Source organism: Salvelinus sp. IW2-2015, linkage group LG16 (assembly GCF_002910315.2).
Source record: "Salvelinus sp. IW2-2015 linkage group LG16, ASM291031v2, whole genome shotgun sequence".
Taxonomy (NCBI): Eukaryota; Metazoa; Chordata; class Actinopteri; order Salmoniformes; family Salmonidae; genus Salvelinus; species Salvelinus sp. IW2-2015.
The window spans coordinates 8,263,445-8,270,931 of record NC_036856.1 but is presented as its reverse complement, the minus strand read 5'-3'; positions in this window follow the sequence as shown (position 1 = coordinate 8,270,931).

Sequence of the window (7,487 nt, the reverse complement as noted above, 5' to 3'; positions counted from 1 at the left end):
TCATACCCTGAGATTTCGTGACGATTAGTTTAGCAACCGCGTGACGCAGCATAACAACGGGAACGCGATTGGTCGACAATCTGCTGTGTGAGGCGTTACACGATCTTCAATTCATTGCCTAATGGAATTCCGATATCCTCCTTCTTCTGGGTTTTATGTGTAGGGTGACCACATCTCCCGGATTGTGCAGGACAGTCTTGCGTTTTTGRACTTTGTCCCGCAACCAAACAATCAAGTCCCGCATTTTATCAACAAATTCAAACACCAAATATATTTTTTTTTTATGTGTTCCGTATTTCAGTCAGACATTCCAACCTGTCTCTTGGAATCATGTTGCGCTTATGAAAATATTTTAGGATGTGGTAGCCTAAGCCAACTGGTGACAAAGCCGCTGGGAGTAGTTTGGGGGTGGGGGTGCTGTAAAAGGGGGCTCTCCATGCTCATTAGTTTCTCATTTAACATACACTACATGACCGAAAGTATGTGGACACCTGCTCGTCAAACATCTCATTACAAAATCATGGACATAGAGCTGGCAGCAAGCTTATAGGTCTGCTGTTAGAACCAGTAAATCCCACTTTACCAATCTTGGGTAGCGGAATTACTTTGGCTTCCCTCCAGGCCTGAGGACAAAGACTTTCCTCTAGGCTCAGATTAAATATATGACAGATAGGAGTGGCTTTAGAGTCAGCTACCATCCTCAGTAGCTCTCCATCTAAGTTGTCAATGGCAGGAGGTTTGTCATTATTGATCGATAACAATAATTTCCCCACCTCTCCCACATGAACTTTACAAAATTCAAACTTGCAATGCTTTTCTTTCATTATTTGTTTTTTTTATGCATGAATACGATGGCTCACTGTTTGTTGTTGGCATTTCCTGCCTAAGTTTGCCCACTGCCAGTGAAGTAATCATTAAAATAATAAGGCAGCATCAAATAGTTTTGTGATGAATAAGCCATCTGATTTGATGGAAGATGGAGTTAAATTTGTCTTTCTGCCCATAATTTAATTTAAAGTACTCCCAATGTTTTTTTCCATCTTTATATCATTGATCTTGTCTTCATAATACAATTTCTTATTTTTGTTGAGTTTATTCACATAATTTCTCAATTCGCAGTAAGTCAGCCAGTCAGATATGTAACCAGACTTATTAGCCACTCCTTTTGCCCCATCTTTCAACCATACCGTTTTTCAATTCCTCATCAATCCATGGAGCCTTAACAGTTCAAACAGTCAGTTTCTTTACAGGTGCATTTTATCAATAATTCTAAGAAGCAATTTCATAAATTCATCAAGTGCGGCATCTCAATGCTCCTTATTAATCACATCAGGCCAACAAATATTTTTAACATCATCCACATGAGTCACAGCAAAATCTTTTGTATGATCACTTATACACTATTTTAGGCCCAGCTGTTGGAACGTTGGCTTTCCTGGATATAACAAACTATAATGTGATCACTGCATCCAATGGGTACGGATACAGCTTTAGAGCAAAGTTCTACAGTATTAGTAAAAATGTGATCGATACATGTGCATGATCTTGTTCCTGTAGTGTTTGTAAACACCCTGGTATGTTGATTAATAACCTGAACCAGATTTCAGGCACTGGTTACAGTAAGAAGCTTCCTCTTGAGCGGACAGCTTGATGAAAACCAGTCAAGATTCAGGTCCCCAAGAAAGTAGACCTCTTTTTACATCACATACACTATCAAGCATTTCAAACATATTATTTAGATACTGACTGTTAGCACTTGGTGTTCTATAGCAACAACCCAAAAGAAAAGGCTTTAGATGTGCCAAGTGAACCTGCAACCACAACACTTCAATAACACATGACATAAGATCCTCTCTAAGCATTACAGAGATATGGCTATATACAGCAACACCTCTCCCGTAAGCATTTCTGTCTCTTCTATAGATGTTATATCCTTGTATTGCTATTGCTGTATCATCAAATGAATTATCTAGGTGAGTCTCAGAAATGGCTACTATATGAATGTTATCTGATGTTAGCAAGTTATTCATTTCATGAACTTTATTTCTAAGGCTACACATATGAATATGTGAAATTTTCAGCCCTTTCCTGGGTAGCTTATCAGAGATAGACATAATATAGAAAAGAGCAAATAAAGCTAGATAAAACAAATCTACATTCAGCAGTCCATTAATCAATTGGTGTGTGTGTGTGTTCTGCGGGGTTGAAGCAACAAGCCCATAGGCTTAGCTCGCTCATCCCTTCCAGTCTTCTGGGAGGAAGGGTGGAAAATGAGCCTGTCATAGCAGATGTAAGCAATGTCCTCACACGCTCTGGCAGCTTTCATGGCTGGGATAAGTTATTTCCTCTTCTGGCGCACAGCTTCTGGATAGTCCTCGTTGAGGAAGATATATACGTTTCTCTCAAGTTATTGGCTCGTTCCAGAACATCTACCATGTCCTTCAACATCAGGAACTTGACCACTATCGGCCTGGGCTTGTCATCTGGGCCGGTGGTGGGTTTTCCAGTCCTGTGGGCGCTCTCCACCTAAATCATCCATCTTCAATTTCTCAGAGATAATTTCGCTCACTTTGTCACCAGACTCTGTCCAGGTCTCATGTGGAGATTCTGCATGGAGGCATTGTCAGGCTGAAACAGTAAAGGACCTTCCTCAAACTCTTGCCACAAAGTTGGAAGCACAGAATCGTCTAGAATGTCATTGAATGCTGTAGCGTTAAGATTTCCCTTCACTGCAATTAAGGGGCCTAGCTAAAACCATGAAAAACGGCTCCAGACCATTATTCCTCCTCCACCAAACATGTCAGTATGCACTGGGTCAGGTAGTGTTCTCCTGGAATCCGCCAAACCAAGATTCGTCCATCGGACTGCCAGATGGTGAAGCGTGATTCGTCACTCCAGGGAGTCCAATGGCGGCGAGCTTTACACTATTCCAGCCGACGCTTGGCATTGCGCATGGTGATCTTAGGCTTGTGTACGGCTGCTCGGCAATGGAAACGCATTTCATGAAGCTCCCAACAAACATTTCTTGTGCTGAAGTTGCTTCCAGAGGCAGTTTGGAACTCTGTAGTGAGTGTTGCAACCGAGGACAGACCATTTTTTACGTGCTACGTGCTTCAGCACTCAGCGGTCTAGTTCTGTGAGCTTGTGTGGCCTATCACATCCTGGCTGAGCCGTTGTTGCTCTTAGAAACTTTTATATATACATATTAGCTAAACAGGTGGGGCTCAAAACAGCCCCACCTGCCCTGAATGATGGGTTGCAACTGTCCAAAACATTGATTCAGCTTTGATCTAAACTTTACTAAAGGAGCACCATTGTAAGAAGTAGCGGAGGTGCTACGACACCCCTGCAGTCTATGCACCTAATGAGCAATTGAAGTGCACCCAGCCTACTCTTTTGCCTGTGCAAAATTTGCAGAAATGAGAGAGCACAACATCTGGGAATATTTGGCCTAGGAACATTTTCTGGTTGGTCTCAGGGAATGTAAAACAGTTAGGAAGGAAGAACTGGAGGTTGGTGGCACCTTAATTGGGGAGAACAGGCTTGTGGTAATGACTGGAGCGGAATCAGTGAAATGGTATCAAATACAGTACCAGTCAAAAGTTTGGACACACCTACTCATTCCAGGGTTTTTCTGTATTTTGCTATTTTCTACACTGTAGAATAATAGTGAAGACATCAAAACTATGAAATAACACATATGGAATCATGTAGTAACCAAAAAAGTGTTAAACAAATCTAAATATATTTGAGATTCTTCAAAGTAGCCACCTTTTGCCTTGATGACAGCTTTGCACACTCTTGGCAGTCTCTCAACCAGCTTCATGAGGTATTCACCTGGAATGCTTTTAAATTAGCAGGTGTGCCTTGTTAAAAGTCAATTTGTGGAATTTCTTTCCTTCTTAATGCGTTTGAGCCAATCAGTTGTGTTGTGACAAGGTAGGGGTAGTATACAGAAGATAGCCCTATTTCGTAAAAGACCATGTCTTGTGGCAAGAACAGTTTGAATAAGCAAAGAGAAACGACAGTCCATCATTACTTTAAGACATGAAGGCCAGTTAGTTCGGAGCATTTCAAGATCTTTGAAAGTTTCTTCAAGTGCAGTCGCAAAAACCATCAAGCCCTATGATGAAACTGGCTCCTCTCATAAGGACCGCTACAGGAAAGGAAGACCCAGAGTTACCTCTGCTGCAGAGGATAAGTTCATTAGAGTTACCATACTCAGAAATTGCAGCCCAATATAAATGCTTTATAGAGTTCAAGTAACAGACACATCTCAACATCAACTGTTCAGAGGAGACTGCTTGAATCAGGCCTTCATGGTCGAATTGCTGCGAAGAAACCATTACTAAAGGACAGCAATAAGAAGAAGAGACTTGCTTGGGCCAAGAAACACGACTAATGGACATTAGACTGGTATAAATCAGTTTTTTGGTCTGATGAGTCCAAATTTGAGATTTTTGGTTCCAAGCGCTGTGTCTTTGTGAGATGCAGAGTAGGTGAACGGATGATCTCCCCATGTGTTGTTCCCACCGTGAAGCATGGAGGAGGAGGTGTGATGGTACTTTGCTGGTGACACTGTCAGTGATTTATTTATAATTCAAGGCACACTTAACCAGCATGGCTACCACAGCATTCTGCAGCGATACGCCATCCCATCTGGTTTGCGCTACGTGGGACTATCATTTGTTTTTCAACAGGACAATGACCCAACACACCTCCAGGCTGTATACGGGCTATTTGACCAGAAGGAGAGTGATGGAGTGCTGCATCAGATGACCTGGCCTCCACAATCACCCGACGAGATGGTTTGGGACGAGTTGGACCGCAGAGTGAAGGTAAAGCAGCCAACAAGTGCTCAGCATGTGGGAACTCCTTCAAGACTGGAAAAGCATTCCAGGTGAAGCTGGTTGAGAGAATGCCAAGAGTGCAAAGCTGTCATAAAGGGTGGTTACTTTGAAGAATCTAATCTAAGTCAAATGTTTGTTTCATACTTTTTTGGATACTACATTGTACATTAATTATACTGTCATAGCCTAAATGAAAAACTCATAATACTTGTATTTCCCTTTTGACCCACATTTTAATCGCATAGACAAGTAGGCGAAATCCAGAATATAAAAAGTGTCACTTAAACACAAGCCACATGCAGGAACCAATGGGATGCTCGAGGAGGGGCGTTCTTGCTGATTCATGAATGCCCACATGCAGGAACATCCAAATTGAGGGCCGCAATCACACACTATTGGAGAGGTCCGGACATTCGGAATTCAATCAGGGTCTCAACTTACTGTGAGAATGCTGTTCATAGATTACAGCTCAGCGTTCAATACCATAGTCCCTTCCAAGCTCATCACCAAGCTAGGGACCCTGGGACTGAACCCCTCCCTCTCCATCTAGTAGGGCTGAGCGTTTAGTGCTTTTTGAGGTTGGTTCGGTTTTGGTTCGATTATTAAAAAAGAATCACAGTTTTTCGATTATTTTTTAAAACATTAAATGCACTATGCATTATGTGGATTGAATGCTGTAACAACACCGAATAAAACAATGAATAAAAGTCCCATGATGGTAGTGGCTGCCCATTACTGCTTATCACTTATTATTTATTTATCATTTATTTACATTACTTTACTTTAACCAAATATTTGTTTTATTTGATGACTTTATTATTTCCTTCCAAGTCATCACCTTATCTCATCAGTCCTGTGTCATACCAACAGTAAAGCATCCTGAGACCATTCATGTGTGGGTTTGCTTCTCAGCCAAGGGAGTGGGCTCACTCACAATTTTGCCTAAGAACACAGCCATGAATAAAGCATGGTACCAACACATCCTCCGAGAGCAACTTCTCCCAACCATCCAGGAACAGTTTGGTGATGAACAATGCCTTTTCCAGCATGATGGGTCACATTGCCATAAGCCAAAAGTGATAACTAAGTGGCTCGGGGAACAAAACATTGATATTTTGGGTCCATGGCCAGGAAACTCCCCAGACCTTAATCCCATTAAGAATTTGTGGTCAATCCTCAAGAGGTGGGTGGACAAACAAAAACCCATAAATTCTGACAAACTCCAAGCATTGATTATGCAAGAATGGGCTGCCATCAGTCAGGATGTGAACCAGAAGTTAATTGACAGCATGCCAGGGTGGATTGCAGAGGTCTTGAAAAAGAAGGGTCAACACAGCAAATATTGACTCGTTGCATCAACTTCATGTAATTGTCAATAAAAGCCTTTGACACTTATGAAATGCCTGTAATTATACTTCAGTATTCCATAGTAACATCTGACAAAAATATCTAAAGACACTGAAGCAGCAAACTTTGTGAAAATTTATATTTGTGTGATTCTCAAAACTTTTGGCCACGACTGTAGTAATCATTGCTGAATTACCGACCAGGCACACAGGGCCCGTGCCCAGGTGCCCTGACCTCCAGGGGGCCCCCATTCATTTCATGAATCACTCTCGCTCAGATATCATATTAACATGGCATAAATCATGGCAAAATGTGTAAAATTGCAGGAAGTTAGCTTTAAAATGTAAAACGTCTCTCCACCCCATGGAAGAATTTGTAGAATTGCAGGAAATTAGCTGTAAAACTGCAATTTTTTCTTTCCGACCCATAGCAAAATGTGTATAATTGCAAAAAATGTACTGTATTCTCCCTTGCATGACACACCCTTACAATCCCCCCCATCCGGGCCTCACTAAAACTTAGACCCTGGCTACGGCTCTGGCTGCAGCCCAATAAGGCGACCAGAGTATGGGCAAGTGGGTGTGTCGAAAAGAAAGTAGTGGGCGTGAGGGAAGGAGTGGGTGTGTCAAAAGGAAAGGAGTAACCACGCAACTACCCTCCCATTAGAATTTGTAATTCTGTTTTGAAGCCAGATTATGAGTCGGAGTCATAGTTCACTGTTAGTTTTACTCAGATAGTTGTACATTTTCAGCTATAAAACGTACAATTGTTTAATTTTGATTAAATGTACTGATGATGGATGTACTGTTGCTTGTATGCGTTGTATGTGTGGGCTTACTGTGTCTGTCACCCTGATATTGGCTACTAGGTAGCTATCTTCCCACGCCGTTGCGGGACAGTAGTGCTTGGCAAGTGGTTGCGGGAGAGTAGTGCTTGACAAGTGGGAGCGAAGGACACCGGTGTTGTTGCCGTTCATACCCTCCACATTGAGTAGTAGTGTATCTAAAGAATAAAAAAATTAAAAAGGTGACATCCAAATTGGTTTTCAATATTAGTTATTTCTTGTATAGGCTGTTATCCCACTTGAAATACAATTCTGGGAGGGAAAAAAATTGCCACGTTAGCTACTGCCTGTGACACCGGATACAGCTGCCCAGTGGGAAGCACCTCAGGTTGGCAGGTACCTTGATACAACACCTGTGCACTGGTCAACATGTTAGCTACCGCCAGCGACATCCTGATGCAGCTGATACAGGTGCCCTGTGGGAAGCATCTCAGGTCAGCAAGCAG